Consider the following 17,492-nt stretch of genomic DNA (forward strand, 5'->3'; position numbering starts at 1 on the left):
TGGCCAAAGTTCTCCGCACTCCCGCTCAGGCCTTCCCCAAGGCAGTTCAACTCAGTGCCAAGTCCAAGGACATCAAAACAGTTCACAGGTAAGGCCTTTCTGGTTTGCAGTCTCGCTGCTACTGAACTTACAGTTGTGGGCGGGTTTAGACGGATTGAACACACGCGACCACTAGCCGGTTTTCCACTGTTTTAGTCCTCCTTTTGGGGTCCAGAAGTCTCTCGCTGACTCCTTGTATCTTCATAGGAGTGATGATAGGCAGTTCCCACCAGCCAGAGATGCCTGGAGTCCTATGTCCCCAGACTCACGGTGCCCAGATGCAAGGAAGCTGTTACTCGGCCGCCATCTTGCTCCGCCTCGACTGATAAAAGGCGCATATGCCAATTTTTAAAAAACCTTTTATCTTGAGCTATACTGCTTTGAGATCTCATTTCAGAAGAATGGCATGAACAGTCTTCAGTCACAATTGTGATGATTGTAAATGCTCACAATTGTGCATTCTTAGAGTTTTTCTATCCCTGGGGTTTACAAGTTGTTCACTTAAAACATTCTTAAACTGGTTGGCTTCTTGTTTGCATGCCAGCTGATGTGGTAGCAACCAAAGATTTCAGTGTTTGAACGTATCAAAGACTCTGCCTGCTTAGCTGTGCTGGAAATAACAGCAATTATTTTATTTTATTTTTTTAATTTTTTAAATTTTTTATTAAATCATAGCTGTGTACATTGATATGATCATGGGACATCATTCACTAGCTTCACAGACTGTTTACCAAGTTTCACATATACCCTTGTAAGATGCACCGCTGGTGTAATCCCACCAATCCCCCTCCCTCCAACCACATCCCCCCTCCCTCCCCTCCCTTTCCCCCTTCCCCCTATTCTTAGGTTGTAACTGGGTTATAGCTTTCATGTGAAAACCCTAAATTAGTTTCATAGTAGGGCTGAGTACATTGGGTACTTTTTCTTCCATTCTTGAGATAAGTGAAGACTTAAGAAAAACTTAGTGACTCTAAGTGACTCCACATTATCCTTAGGACTCTATATTAACTCCATAATGTTCTTGGTATTTTTTAAAAAAACATAGTTGTCACAGAAATTTAGTTAACATCTTACAAATGAACATGTATGTATGTTGCATGCATAAACGTAATCACTGTAAACATCTATATGATCTGGGATTTTGTTTTTATTTTGAAATGGGAATTTTTTTGTTTATAAGTTCATTAAAAACCAAAAACTGTTTCTGTAAGGAAATGAGATTTTTTTTTAAGCAACAAAAATGCCTTGCTGATTCACTATGAAATACAAATCTCCCCCAGCTTTTTAATAGACTATGTCAAGCCATTTGTTACATGATATTCCTTTGCAAGTCAGGTTAGATAGTGTGATAACTTTTCCTCAATTTTTTAATTTTGAAAATAATTTTTCTTTTTTTTGTCTGAAGGGGAAAGGCATTCCTACATTTTTCTTTTCTTAATGAACTTGCAGGCACAATATCTAGTCCTGCAACAGCCCGAACTTGGTGTTGTCACTCCTGCCCACTGACTAGCAGCTGGACTGATTTTGAATAGGAATGAAAGTATTAAAGGATTTGGCCACAAAATGTTTCTCTTTAAGATACCTTTAAAATGGCTATGAGCAGTTGACTGTCTTCTTGGAGAGTATGACTGTGTGTGAGGTGTAGTGATTGTTGACCTTCCCTAACCCCTTCTGCTTCTCTGAGTTATCTGTGTGCTTGTGCTTCCTTTCATTCTTATTTGCATGAGCTTTTCTTTTTCTTTGACCCAGAGGAAAGGAAAATTTAACTGATGATAATTCTTTAGATAGTGTAATTACTCATTTATAAATTAAATGAGTCAGGATAAATTAAAAGAACATTTTTCTTGAAATGCTGCCAAGAGCCTATTGTGTAAATGTAGGTATTTTGTAAAATAACCTTGAAATTGTAAATTGACATGTGTTTGGTCAGATTGTGTCAGGTTTAATTTGTTCTTGTTTTATTTTATTTCCATTTCTTTTAATTTGACAACTACTTTAGCAATAATTAATTCCATGATTATCACATTCTGCTATTAAGGGATATATTAATACTGTAATACTAAAGAAATGTCTTAAGTCTGTTATTTTGGGGTAGGCAGCTTCTTTGTTTCTTTCCTATCCACCCTTGTCAGTTAAGGTATTTGTTTCTTGACTAATAATCCCTTTGATACTTTTAGTCAGAAAAATAAATAAATAAATAAAAATTTCCTAGGTCTTGGATGACTGGGAATTATGAATCCATATTCAGTAGGGCCAAAAGTTCTCAAATAGGATCAACCCAAAAGAAACTATACTAATACACGTTATAATAAAATTATCAAAAGTCAAGGACAAAGAGACTTATAAAAACAACAAAACAACTCATTCAATTAAAACTATTAATAGATTTCTCACCAGAAATCTTGCAGACATACAGAAAGATGACATATTCATAGTTCTGAGAGAAAAAGACTGACAAACAAAAATACTATACCTAGTAACATTATTCTTTAGAAATGAAGGAGCATCATCCTGGAAAAAAAAATGAAGGAAAGTCTTTCGTAGACAAAAACTGAAGGAGTTTATTAATATTAGACCTGCCATGCAAAAAATGCTAGATTGACTTCTTTAAATTGAAATAAGAACACATGCATACAACTTACAAAGATTGAATCAAGAAGATATAGGCTAATAACAAATAAGGGGATTGAATCAGTAATCGGAAACCTCCCAACAGCAACAACAATAAAGCCCAGTCTTAGGTTGCACTATAGATAAATTCTCCCAAACATTTAAAGAAAAAATAATACAAATCATTCTTAAATTCCTTCAAAAATAAAAGAAGAAAGAACTTTTCCAAACTCAATTTATGAGGCTAGCATCACATCAAAACCAAATAAATACACCACAAGAAAACCACAAGCCAATATACCTGAAGACTATAGTTGCAAAAAATCCTTAACTAGCAAACTGACTTCAACAGTAAATTCAGTGGATCAGCCAGTCACCTTGACTAAATAGAACTTATTTGTGAAATCCAAATATGGCTCAGCATATGCAAATCAGTCAATGTGGTAGACCACAGTGACAGAATGAAAGATAAAAACCACACAATAATCTTAACCGATGCAGAAAAAGCAGATCCACATCATTATAAACCATGGGGAAAACAGAAAGTTTTTTCTAATGTCTGGTACAAGCCCAAGACTTGTACCACTCTTGTATCACTCTTACCACTTTTATCAACACAGTCCTAGAAGTACTATTCAAAATTATTATACAAGGAAAAGAAATAAAAGGCATCCACCTAGGAAAGAAAGAAGTATAATTATATCTATTTGCAGAAGATATAATCATATGGTAGAAAAACTTAAGTATCAACAAAAAACCTGTTAAAACTAAGAAACAAAATCAATAAAATAATAAGATACAAAATCAACATATAATGAACTATCTGAAAAAAATTGATAAAACTATCTTGTTTGTAATAGCAAGAAAATGTATAAAATACTTAGGAATGTACTTAACCAACGTGTGAAAGACTTGTGTGACAATTATAGGACGCTGATGAAGAAAATTAAAGAAGACACAGATAAATGCCAAGACATCCTGTGACTTTGGATTAGAAGAATTAATATTATTAAATGTCCATATGCCCCAAATGATTCTACAAATTCCATACACTCCATATCAAAATCCCAATAGAATTCTTTATAGAAATAGAAAAGAACAACGTTAAAATTCAGATGGATCCACAAAATACCCTGAACAGGTAAAACTATCTTGAGTAAGGAAGAATTAAATCAGAGGGATCACATTTCCTGATTTCAAAATATACTGAAAAACTATAGTAATCAAGACAGTTATGACATAAAAATAGAACAGAATAGTGAGCTTAGAAATAAATCTACACATATATGGCTCACTGATCTTCCACAAAAGTATCATGAGAAAAGGATACTCTCTTTAATAAATAGCTCTGGGAAAACTGGATGCCCACATGCAGAGGAATAAAATTGGAGCCTTATCGCACTTGATACATAAAAATCAACTCAAAATGGATTAAATATTTAAACATAAGACCTGAAACCATAAAACCGTTATAAGAAAACATAGGGAAAAAACTATTTGACCCTGGCCCTGGCAAAGATTTTTTTGCTTGTGATCCCAAAAGCACAGGCAACAAAAGCAAAAATAGACAAGTGGGATTGCACCAAACTAAAAAACTCTGCATACTGAAGAAAGCAATCAACAGAGTTAAAAAACAACTTACAGAATGGGAGAACATATTTGCAAACCATATATCTGAATGGCATTGATATCCCAAACATATCAGGAACTCATGCAACTCAGTAACAAAAAAAAAGCAAATAACTTAAAACTAACAATTCACTATCTTCAATACAGTTGAACCCCTTTGCAAACTCAATGACCCAAGTAAAAAAATTGACATTTCTCAAAAGAAGACATACAAATGACCAACAGATACACTAAAAAATGCCCACTATCACTAACCATAATCATCAGGAAAATGCACAGGTTTTCCTGTTTATCAATTTTTTACTTGGTCTGCTTTGTTTCTCATTGTCAGCCAACAGTTTAGAAGCAGCATTTGATGAATTTTTGCAATGTTTTTGTCCATTCAGCTCAGTTCTGGCTCCCCTGACCTCTCTTCTTCAGTGACATTTTCTCTCCCCTCAGAAAAGGAAAAATGTTTAATCCATTTGTACACTGCCATTTTCTTCAGGGGATTATTCTCATAAACTTGGACTAACATGTTCTTGATTTTACTTCCACTTTTGTCAGGTTTAACGAGAAGTTTAATGTTTGCTTGTTGCTCTAATTCAAGCACCAACATTCTTACAATGGCACACAACAACACACAACAGTGAATGCTACTCAGCAAGACACTTCCCTACATTGACAGGAACACTACGATGAGACATACACCGAGGTTATGAAACCTTACTGAGCTGTTTGTACTCTGTTTCCCCGAAAATAAGACAGTGTCTTATTTTAAGGTGTGCTCCCAAAGATGCACTAGGTTTTATTTTCAGGGGACATCTTATCTTTCCTATAAGTTGGTCTTATTTTCAGAGGATGTCTTATTTTTGGGGAAACAGGGTAATCTGCTGCCAATGTAAGTGTACTGTGGCCAAGTCCTCAAACTTAATTAAGACCTCATTATACAGTATTTTCTTTTTGTGACTGGCATATTTCGCTTAGCATGTCCTCAAAGTTCATCCATGTTGTAGCATATGTCATAGTTTCCTTCCTTTTTAAGGTTGAATAATATTTCATCGTATGCATATAGCACATTTTCTTTATCCATTTCTCTATTGATGGACACCTGGGTTTCTTCTACCTTTTAACCATTGGGATAAATGGTTACACAAATGAACATGGCATACAAATACCTCTTCAAGCTTCTAATTTCAGTTGTTTTGTGTATGTTCAGAATTTCTGGATCTTATGATAATTATAGTTATTTTCTTTAAGATAGGTTCTCACTCTGTCACCAGGACTAGAGTGCAGTGATAAAATCATAGCTCACTGCCACCACAAATTCCTGGGCTCAAGATGCTCCTACTTCTACCTCTAGAGAAGCTACAGACATATGCCATCGTGCCTGGCTAATCTATAAATATTTTTTAGAGATGAAGTCTCACTCTATTGTTCAGGCTTGTCTTGAACACAGGGCCTCCCCAAATGCCAGAACTATAGGCATTAGTTATGGTGTCCAGCTGTAATTCTACCTTTAATTTTTTTGAGAAACTTCCATGCTGTTTTCCATAGTGGCTACACCATTTTGTATCCTCATCCATAGGGTGGAAGTGTGAAAAGGGTAAGGGTTCCAATTTCTTCACCAATACCTAAATTTTGCTCTCTATAGTAACCTTCCTAATGGATGTGAGGTAGTATCTCACTGCGATATTGACTTTCATTTCCTTAATGATTAGTGTTGTTGAGCATCCTTTTATGTACTTATTTATCATCTGTGTATGTTCTTTGGTGGGGTGCCTCTTCAATTTTTTGCCCACTTTTGAATCTGGTTGTTGATTTTACTTGTTGTTAAATCTCAGAAGTTTTCTTTACATTCTAGATAGTAAGCCCTTATCACAGATATGATTTACAAATATTTTCTCCCATTGTATAAGTTCCCTTATTATTCTGTTGGTACTGTCTTTTTATACACAAAGTTTATAATTTTCTAATGTCCAGTTTGGTATTTTGTTGCTTGTGCTTTTGTTGTAATTCAATTGATTTTTTGTGCATTGGCATTATATACTGAAATTTGCTAAGTTCATTTGTAGGTTTTATTTTCTGGGATAACTGGAAATGTATGTAAATCTAATATAGCAAAAGACACTATCAACAGAGTAAAAACACAACCTACAGAATGGGAGAAAATATTTGCAAACTACTCATTTTACAGGGTATCAATATGCAGAATGCATAGAGAACTCAAACATTTCAACTACAAAAAACAAGCAATCCCATTAAAAAATGGGCCAATAATCTGAAAGGATATTTCTCAAGAGAAGACATATAAATAGCTCAGAAATCCATGACAGAATCCCCAACTTTCCTCATGCAATTAAAACTACAATGAGATTTAACTTCAGCACATTTAAGATGGCAATTATCACAAGGACAAAATAATGACAAATGCTGGAGAGCATAAGGAGAGAAGTGAACTCCTATATGCTATTGGTGGGAATGCAAACTGTACCAGCCACTATGGAGCACAGTATGGAGGTCCCTCAGAAAACTACAAATAGACCTACCATGTGATACAGAAATCCCATCATTGGGATTTATCCAAAGGAAATCATTATATTGGAGAGACTTCTGCACCCTCATGCTTACTGCAATACTATTCACAGCAGCCAGGATATGGGATCAATCAAAGTCCAACAGCAGATAAATGAATAAAGAAAATTCGATACACATATACCATGAAATACTATTCAGCCATAAAAAGAATAAAGCCCTGTCATTTATAACAACATGGATGGAACTGGAGGGCATTATGTTAACAGAAAGTTAAACCCTGCATATTCTCATTCATATAGCAGCTAAAAAAGTTGATCTCATAGAAATAGAAAGTAGAAGAGAGAGTATGAGAGGCCGAGAAGGGAAAGATTTATTAAAGGATACAAAAATGTAGCTAGATAGGAGAGATAAGTTCTAATATTCAATAGCATAGTTGAACAACTATAGTTAGCAACAATATAGTATCTAGTTTCAAACAGTTTGAAGGAGGAAATTGAATGTTCCCAACACAAAGAAAGGAAAAATATTTGAGATGATGGATGTGTTAGTGACCCTGATCTGCTCACCATGTATTATATGTATTGAAGCATTATGATGTACTGCATGGATATGTGCAATTAATAAAAGAAAATAATTTTTAAAAAGAAAATTTTAGCTATTATCCTATGTGCAATGAGAAGTTATTGATACATTTTAAGTGAGGGAATGTGTTTTTGCTGTGGTGGTTAAAAAGCATATAGTCTGATGTCAGAGTGGAAAATGGACAGGATGAGTGTGTTAGCAGATGGAGATAATATAGTTAGGAGGCTATTTAATAGGTCTAGGCCAGAGATGAATGCATATTGGCTTTTGAGGGCAAAGGTGTAAATTGGAAGGAATAACTGGATTTAAGACATCTTTACCAGATATAATCTGGAGGTCACGGCAATGGTTGAAACGACCAAATTGAGAATTAAGTTAGTGTTAAAGATGTGTCACTGGCTTGTGGCTTGCATAAATGCTCATTTGGCGACCCTATTACCTGAGACAGAGAACATTGGAAGAATTCCAGGTTTGGGGCGGAATAGAGGAATGCCAATCTCAGATTTGGACATGTTACCTAATTTAAGGCATCTTTGGGATTTCCGAATGGAATCAAGTTAATTAGGTGTTGGGTTGTGGCAGAAACAAAAGATAAAGAGAAAAAAACATTGTTATTATAAACTCTACTTAATGATATTTTATGAACATGTCCCCACAGTGAACCTTAAGGACACAATGTGTAGTTTTAATTGGTATGAATAGTTGTGCATGAAGGGTTTGGTGATTAGCAGACAGTGCCCAGTAGAACAACTTTGACTTCCTTCTATTGGGAATCCCTTAGAAACATTAAGGGAATTAAAAAAAAAATTAAGTAGCTTTGAAAATAGAAGAAAGAAATGCTATCTCGCTCCAGTTTGGAATGTGCACGGAATTATGTACTATGAGGAAGCACACGATTAATACTGCTTCATTTCTCTTCCTTTTATGTTAAGCATATCTCCAGTTTCCCAATGTTTTATAGGAACTGGGTGAGAGTGCAAAGATTTTCATAATTTTTATTATTAGAGCTTTGTAATTTGTCTGTAAGATAATAAAATATCTAAGTAAGAAATTAAAAATCTAGAAAAAAAATCTGTCTAAATTTTGCTTGCTGATTTTTTTTTTTAAAAGTAAACACTTGTCTGAACATACATATTTCAGTCAGAAGTTTTAGAGTGGAGTTAACACCATCGTTCAGAAGTATTTAAATAAGCTTTGGTTAGTGGAAGAATGAAAAATGAAAAACTTGAGTAATAATGATAAAAATCCAACATATTGAGAGTTTATTTTGTATGTGAAAAGTTCTTAACTGAGAGATAAGATATGCTGCTCCAATCTCACTTATTGTAATTTTTCAGAATGTGAAATTCTCACTTGAGGTTTGTTTAACTAATATTATAAACATTTCTTAACTTCATGAAATCATGGGGATATGGGCGAAAATCACTGAAGGTAACTGCAACAGATTTCTTGTGTTTCCTTGTGTCTCATGTAATTTGAGAAAAAATTCACAAAGATTATTAACACTTGGCTAAACTATACCTTTTAGAAACTGAAACTAGGAATATAAATAATTCAGTTATTTGAGGTTATAAAGATATTTGGCCCAAGGCCAAAATCTCTTATCCTTAATTTTTAATTATATTTTTGGCCTATTGTATATACTAGGGCTCTGTGTGGGCATATATTTAAAAGCAAAAATTTGAAAACTCAGTTATTCTTTATTTATTTTTAGTGATGATAAACTAATTATCTTGCAATTTTTACTTATGTTGACATATATATATATTTTAGAAAAATGATATTTTATTATAACCCCCATGGTAATAATTGGCTCAGTAAAACATTTTCAGAAAGAAGTCTTAAGTTGTGACTCCACAGGTTACTTTTTTTTTTTTTTTTTTTGGTGATACTTCTTTTTTCTTTTTTTTTTTAATTGTTGAGGATTCATTGAGGGTACAAGAAATGAGGTAACACTGATTGCATTTGTTAGGTAAAGTCCCTCTTACAATCCTGTCTTGCCCCCAAAAGGTGTGGCACATACCAAGGCCCCACCCCCTCCCTCCTTCCCTCTCTCTGCTCTTCCTTTCTCCCAGCCCCACTGTGTCCTTAATTGTCCTCATATCAAAATTGAGTACATAGGATTCATGCTTCTCCATTCTTGTGATGCTTTACTAAGAATAACGTCTTCCACTTCCATCCAGGTTAATACGAAGGATGTAAAGTCTCCATTTTTTTTTAATGGCTGAATAGTATTCCATGGTATACATATACCACAGCTTGTTAATCCATTCCTGGGTTGGTGGGCATTTAGGCTGTTTCCACATTTTGGCAATGGTAAATTGAGCTGCAATAAACAGTCTAGTACAAGTGTCCTTATGATAAAAGGATTTTTTTCCTTCTGGGCAGATGCCCAGTAATGGGATTGTGGGATCGAATGGGAGGTCTAGCTTGAGTGCTTTGAGGTTTCTCCATACTTCCTTCCAGAAAGGTTGTACTAGTTTGCAGTCCCACCAGCAGTGTAAAAGTGTTCCCTTCTCTCCACATCCACGCCAGCATCTGCAGTTTTGAGATTTTGTGATGTGGGCCATTCTTTCTGGGGTTAGATGATATCTCAGGGTTGTTTTGATTTGCATTTCTCTAATATATAGAGATGATGAACATTTTTTCATAGGTTTGTTAGCCATTTGTCTGTCATCTTGGTATTTTAATAGGAATGGCATTGAATAGGTAGAGTGCTTTGGGAAGTATAGGCATTTTAACAATGTTGATTCTTCCCAGCCATGAGCATGGAATGTTTTTCCATTTGTTAATATCCTTTGCTATTTCCTTTCTGAGGATTTCATAATTTTCTTTATAGAGGGCCTTCAACTCCTTTGTTAGGTATATTCCTAGGTATTTCATTTTCTTCGAAGCCATGGTGAAGGGAGTTGTGTCCTTAATTAGCCTCTCATCTTGACTATTGTTGGCGTATACAAAGGCAACTGATTTGTAGACATTGATTTTATATCCTGAGACATTACTGTATTTTTTAATGACTTCCAGGAGTCTTGTGGTTGAGTCTTTGGTCTCTTAAGTATAAGATCATATCATTAGCAAAGAGGGAGAGTTTGACCTCCTCTGCTCCCATTTGGATTCCCTTTATTTCCTTGTCTTGACTAATTGTATTGGCTAGAACTTCCAGAACTATGTTGAAAAGTAATGGTGACAGAGAACAACCTTGTCTGGTTCCAGTTCTAAGAGGAAAAGCTTTCAGTTTTACTCCATTCAGTAAAGTATTAGCTGTGGATTTGTCATAGATAGCCTCAATCAGTTTCAGAAATGTGCCACTTATGCCTATACTCTTGAGTGTTCTAATTAGAAAAGGATGCTGGATTTTATCGAAAGCTTTTTCTGCATCTATTGGGAGGATCATATGGTCTCTATTTTTGCTTCTGTTAATATGGTGGATAATGTTTATGGACTTGTGTATGTTAAACCAGCCTTGCATCTCTGGGATGAAACCTAGTTGAACATGATGTACGAATTTTGATGATAAGCTGTAATCCATTGGCTAGGATTTTGTTGAGAATCTTTGCATCTATATTCAATAATGAAATTAGTCTGAAATTCTCCTTTTTAGTTGGGTCTTTTCCTGGTTTTGGTATCAAGGTGATGTTTGCTTCATAAAACGTGTTGGGGAAGATTCCTTCCTCCTCAATTTTTTGGAATGATTTCTGCAATACGGAAATAAGCTCTTCCTTGAAGGTTTGATAGAATTCTGGTGTGAAGCCATCTGAAGCAGGGCATTTTTTTGTTGTAAGCTTTTTTATTGTTTCTTTAATCTCAGTGCATGAAATTTGTTTGTTCAGGAGGTCTATTTCTTCCTGACTAAGTCTAGGGAGAGCGCATGATTCCAAATAGTGATCCATTTCCTTCACATTGTCAAATTTCTATGGGCATAGAGTTTTGGGTAGTATTCAGAGATGATCTCTTGTATATCTGTGGCATCAGTTGTTATTTCCCCTTTATAATTTCTGATTAAGTTTACTAGAGATTTTACTTTTCTCTGTCTAGTTAGCCTGGCCAATGGTTTATCTATTTTATTTATTTTTCAAAAACTCTACTCCTTGTTTCATTAATTTTCTGAATGATTCTTTTGTTTTCAATTTCATTAATCTCTGATTTAATTTTGGAGATTTCTTTTCTTCTACTGGGTTTAGGCTTAGATTGTTCTTCTTTTTCCAATACCATAAGATGTCTTGTGAGTTTGTTGATGCGCTCTCTTTCTGTTTTTGAATGTAGGCATCTAAAGCAATAAATATTCCTTTCAAAACTGCTTTTGCAGTATCCCACAGGTTTTGGTAGCTTGTGTCATAATTGTTGTTATGCTCAAGGAAGTTAGTGACTTCCTGTTTTATTTCTTCTTGCACCCAAGTGTCATTCAACAGAAGGTTGTTTAATTTCCATGCCTCTGTGTGGGGTTGAACATTTTTGTTGGAGTTGAGATCCACCTTTAGTGCCTTGTGATCTGAGAAGATACATGGTAAAATTTCAATTCTTTTGATTCTGGTGAGTTTTGTTTTGAATCCTAGGATATGATTAATTTTGTAGAATGTTCCATGGGGGGATGAGAAGAATGTATATTCTTTATCTTTGGGAGGGAGTGTTCTATATGCGTCTATCATGCACAGTTGTTTTAGGGTCTTATTTAAGTCCCTATATCTTTATTTAATTTCTATTTAGAGGATCTGTCCAGCACTGTAAGAAGAGTGTTAAAGTCCCCTGTTATTATGGTATTATAGTATATCATATTGTTCAGACTAAGTAAGGTGTATTTCAAGAATCTGGGAGCATTTAAATTGGGTGGATAAATATTTAGAATTGAAATGTCTTTTTTAATTTTTCCCTTGACCAATATAAAGTGACCATTTTTATCCTTTTTGACTTTAGTTGCTTTAAATCCATAAGTATCTGAAAATGAGATTGCAACTCCTCTCTTCTTCTGAATTCCGTTTGCCTGGAAAATTGTCTTCCAACCCTTAACTTGGAGTTTTAATTTGTCTTTTGAAGCTAGGTGTGTTTCCTGAAGACAACAAATGGATGGCTTGTGTTTTTTAATCCAGTCAGTCAATCTATGCCTCTCTAGTGGGGAATTCAAGCCATTAACATTTATTAAGATAATTAATAAGTATGGTAGTATTCTATTCATCATATTTTGTGACAGTCCATTGCTTAGTTTTATCTTTTGCATCAGTGTGGAAGTTAGAATCTGTCCTTTAATTGCTGAGTTCTTACTTTGCTGCTGATCCATTGTGATGGTCAGCGTATAGAACAGGTTGAAGTATTTTCTGTAGAGCTGGTCTTGTTGTGATGAATTTCCTCAATGTTTGTATATTGGTAAATGATTTGATTTCTCTGTCAATTTTAAAATTTAGCTTAGCAGGATATAGAATTCTGGGCTGGAAATTGTTCTGTTTAAATAGATTAAAGGTAGATGACCATTGTCTCCTTGTGTGGGAAGTTTCATTAGTGAAGTCTGCAGTCACCCTGATGGATTTGCCTCTATAGGTCAACTGGCGCTTACTCCTGGCAGCTTGAAAAATCTTATCTTTAATCTTGACTTTGGTGAGGTTCATCACAATGTGATTTGGAGAGGCTAGGTTAGAGTTGAGGCCACTTGGCATCAGATATCCCTCTGAGAGGAGTGTGTCAGAATCTTTGGTGATATTTGGGAAATTTTCATTTATAATATTCTCTAGCATGGCTTTCATTCCCCTGGGGCATTCTTCTCCCCCTTCTGGGATTCCTATCACTCGTATGTTTGAATGCTTCATAAAGTCCCATAATTCTGTCAGCGAACATTCTGCTTTCTCTATCTTCTTTTCTGCCTCTTTAACTATCTGAGTTATCTCAAGAGCTTTGTCCCCTGCCTCTGAGATTCTTTCTTCCGCATGGTCTAATTTGTTGTGGATACTTTCTATTGCATCTTTAAGTTCCCTAATTGAGTGCTTCAGTTGCTTCAGCTCTGCCGTATCCTTTCTATATTCTTCATATCTTTCATCTCTTATTTGATTCTCTTTTTGGATTTCCTGTTGGTTATTTTCCACTTTATCAGCAGTTTGCTTCATTGTTTCCATCATTTTCTTCATTGTTTTCATCATGTGTATTCTAAATTCCCTTTCTGTCATGTCTAACATTTCTTTATAGGTGGAATCTTCTGCAGTAGCTACCTCATGGTCCTGTGGAGGGATTGCTCTGGACTGTTTTTTCATGTTGCCAGAATTTTTCTGCTGATTCTTCCACATGAGTGATTTCTTTTTATCTGTTTCCTTGCCCTAATTTTCCTTTCACTTTCTCTTGCTCTTTAAGTTGCCATGCCTCTGGACCGGGTTTTGATAAGTCATCTGCCGGTGGCATTAGACTGAACAAACACACGCAACCACTTGCCAGTTTTCCACTGCTTTTGTCCTCCTCCTGGGGTCCAGAAGTTTCTCACTGACTTCCTATGTCCTCAAAGGGATGTTTATGGGCAGATTCCACCAGCCAGAGATGCCTGGAGTCTTGTCTCCCCAGACTCACTGTGCTCAGTTGCAAGGAAGCTGTTATTTGGTCGCCATCTTGCTGATTCGAATTCACTTATGTTGATATTTAATATTCAGAACAAAGCTTTCATTTATATTTGTAAATTAAACAAACCAAGTTTCTAAAAAATATTTTCCTAAAAAGTTTCACTTTTTGTTCCTGATGTATTGAGAGGTATGACTATGCAATTTAAGGTATGCTGAAATAAATTTAAAAAGAACATTACTGAAATTCCACAAAAACTCTAAAACCCTGTTACTCTATTTGGATCCCTATTTTTATATACAACTATAGATAACTTTGAAGTATTATAATAAATCACATTGACTCTCAATGCTCAGAAGTCTTTCCCATTGGTAATATTCAAAGTAACATCTTTATTTTTCTGAAGGCCATTTTTGCATTTAACAGATATTTAAGCTCAGATTATTACCCTTTAATTTGATACCAGAATTTTCGGTGCCATAAAATCTCCTTAGAAAGGCAACAGAAATTCATTGTTCCACCATTACATGTTAGAGACTATTCTTTCACACATCACTTTACATAAATATATGTACATACATGTAATTATATTATATTATTTTATGTAAAAGAGATCACAAGGTACATCCTTTTCTTGTGGAATTTTTGTTTTGATTTATTTCCTTTCCCTGTCCAAAACTTCCTCCATTTCTGTCACTTCTCCCATAGCACTCTAAAACCAGTGTTACAAACTTAATGTCTATTATTCACATTTTTCTCCCAGAAAAGAAAGACTTAAAAGTGTATTGCTTTGGGAGGTTGAGGCAGGAGGATTGGTTAAGGCTGGGAGTTTGAGACCTCCATATGCAGTATAGTGAGACCCTATCTTTACAAAAAAATAGAAAAATTACCAACCTATGGTTGTAGCACTTATAGGCCCAGCTACGTAGGAGGCTGAGGTAGAAGAATTGCTTGAGCCTAGGAGTTTGAGGTTGCTGTAAGTTCTGATGATGCCACTGCACTCTACCCAGGGCAATAAAATGAGATCCTATTTAAAAAAAAAATGCATTGCTTATTTTACAATAATGAGGTCATGTTATTCACTTTTATATTTATCTTACTTTTCTCAGATAGCTATACATTGTGGTAATCTCAATTCAATTGACATAACCTTTTTGCATGGTTGAATTTTATTCCAATATGAATGGTGACTTATACAACCATTTCACTGTGGATGTGTCTGATATGTGACACCTTGAACAATAATTCATTGGATATTTTTTGTATATTTATCTTTGAGTTGTGGTGCTTTTCTTTCTAGTATGTGTGTATGTATGTATATGTATATGTGTGTGTATAAGGAAATGGTAGATCATAGGGTTTATGTCATTTTTGAAAAAAATTAATGACATTACATAAAATAGCTTTTCTCAGAGGCTGTTGCTTTTAGACTATATATGAGAATGTCACTTTTCTCATCTCAGCCAGCAGTGGGCATTGTTATTCATTCTAATTTCTACTATGATACATGAAAAGAGCTAGCTGTGTGTGCATGTGCACGTGTGTGTGTGTATGTGTGAAATTTGGGCATCTTCTCATTTCATTTATTGGTCTTTTTGATTTGTCTATAAACATGCTTATTTATATTCTTTACCCATTCTTCTTTAAGATTATATACCTTTTCTTGTCTATTTTAAGTTATTTTTATATTATAGATATACATCTATATTGTTTACATACAGATATATGGTAAAATATATCTTCTATTAAATGTCTTTGGACTCTGTTGGATAGTCTTTTGCTATGCATCAAAATCATATATAGCTGCTTTTCAATAATCCCTATGTTACATTATCATCTTCTGTTTCTATGAAAATATTTATGGTGAGAGGTAGGAGCCTAGTTTTATTTACTTCCAGCCAAATAGACAACAGTGCCAGCACAATTCCTTAGATGAATCTTCCTTTTTCTACTAAATTGAAATACCATATTTGTCTTAGGCCACATTTCTGTTTACATTGGAATCTATTTCTGAGCTCTTTATTCTATTGCACTGATCCTCTTATCTCTGTTGTAAAATTGCCTTACTGTTTTGATTATTATGCCTTTTTGCTATAGCTTAACGTCAGTTAAGGTGCTATTGACTCTTACTGTTTATGTTCTTCTTGGGGAAAACTGGAAATTTTTAAAAATGTAAACTTTAAGTTGAGTATATGCAGTCTAACTATTAGATTGAAAAAAGATTTGTATTAAATTAACATGTCACTTTCGGTGAATTATCATTTTAAGGCTTTTTTATTAAGGAGAGTTTTGATATTTAAAAATAGACAAATGAAAGTAAATATTTAAAGCTACTAATAAAAATGAGAAGCACTTTTTGGGAACATGTTAGTCATACAAATATGGGACCAAATTTATGACTCTTTTGTGACTATTTCCTCACTTCTTCTTTCATTTTAGTGATTGGCCAGGTCACATATGGCAGAAGAAGATAGGACTCTGGTGACTGAGTTTGTCCTCCCTGGACTTATGGATCGACCCGGGCTGCAGGTGCCCCTGTTCCTGGTGTTCTTGCTGATCTACCTCATCACCATAGTGGGCAACCTGGGCCTGATTGCTCTCATCTGGAAGGACGCCCGCCTGCACACCCGTGACTCCTCAGATGCTTATCAATTTTTTATCGAAGAATCATGTGATATCCCTCTTTGACTGTATGGCCCAATTTTATTTTTTTGGTTCCAGTGCAACCACAGAGTGTTTCCTTCTGATAGTCATGGCCTATGACTGCTATGTAGCCATATGTAGCCCCTTATCTTATCCAGTGCTTATGTCCAAAAGCCTCTGTACTTAGTGTATAGGTGTTTCATATTTCATTGGTTTTCTGCATTCAGTGGTTCATATGGTTTTTTTAGGTAGATTAACTTTCTGCAAGTCCAACATCATATATTATTTCTACTGTGAAATTTTACAACTGTTCAAAATTTCTTGCATCCATCCTGCAGTTAATATGCTTCTGCTTTAATCTTTTCCGCTTTTATACAAGTCTTCACTTTTATGGCTATCATAATCTCTTACTCCTGCATACTCTTTGCCATCCTGAAAAAGAGGTCTGAGAAAGGCAGAAGCAAAGCCTTCTCCACGTGCAGCGCCCACCTGCTCTCAGTCTCTCTGTTTTATGGCACTCTCTTCTGCATGTGCATATGTCCTGGATCTGGACCAGCTGAAGATCGGGGCAACATGTATTTCTTATTTTACACAATAATAATTCCCCTGCTAAATCCTTTTATGTATAGCCCAAGGAACAAAGAGGTTATAGGTGCCTTAAGGAGAATAAAAAATAAATAATTTTTAAGGCAAATTTCAAACTTTGTAAAAATAGGGAGCCTTAAGTTATTCAAATTAGGCTTGGTGTTTTTGTGTGGACACATTTATTACTTGATTCATTTTTTAAAATCACAGACTTCAATATATTTCAAAAAAATTTTAATGGTAGCTTTTTAACAAAAGTATAAGTGAAACAGATTATCATAGAGATAAAATGGTATTTTAAATATGATGTGTCATTATGTATCTGGTTTCCATATTTGTAACTTTATTTGAATATTTAC

The 17,492-nt window shown here is 34.8% G+C and overlaps 1 pseudogene; it reads left to right on the forward strand.

The window, feature by feature from the left end:
• The first annotated feature begins 16,362 nt into the window (after positions 1-16,362).
• Positions 16,363-17,229, forward strand: LOC128567191 (olfactory receptor 5AC1-like; annotated as a pseudogene).
• The last annotated feature ends 263 nt before the right edge of the window (positions 17,230-17,492 follow it).

Source organism: Nycticebus coucang, chromosome 16, assembly GCF_027406575.1.
Source record: "Nycticebus coucang isolate mNycCou1 chromosome 16, mNycCou1.pri, whole genome shotgun sequence".
Taxonomy (NCBI): Eukaryota; Metazoa; Chordata; class Mammalia; order Primates; family Lorisidae; genus Nycticebus; species Nycticebus coucang.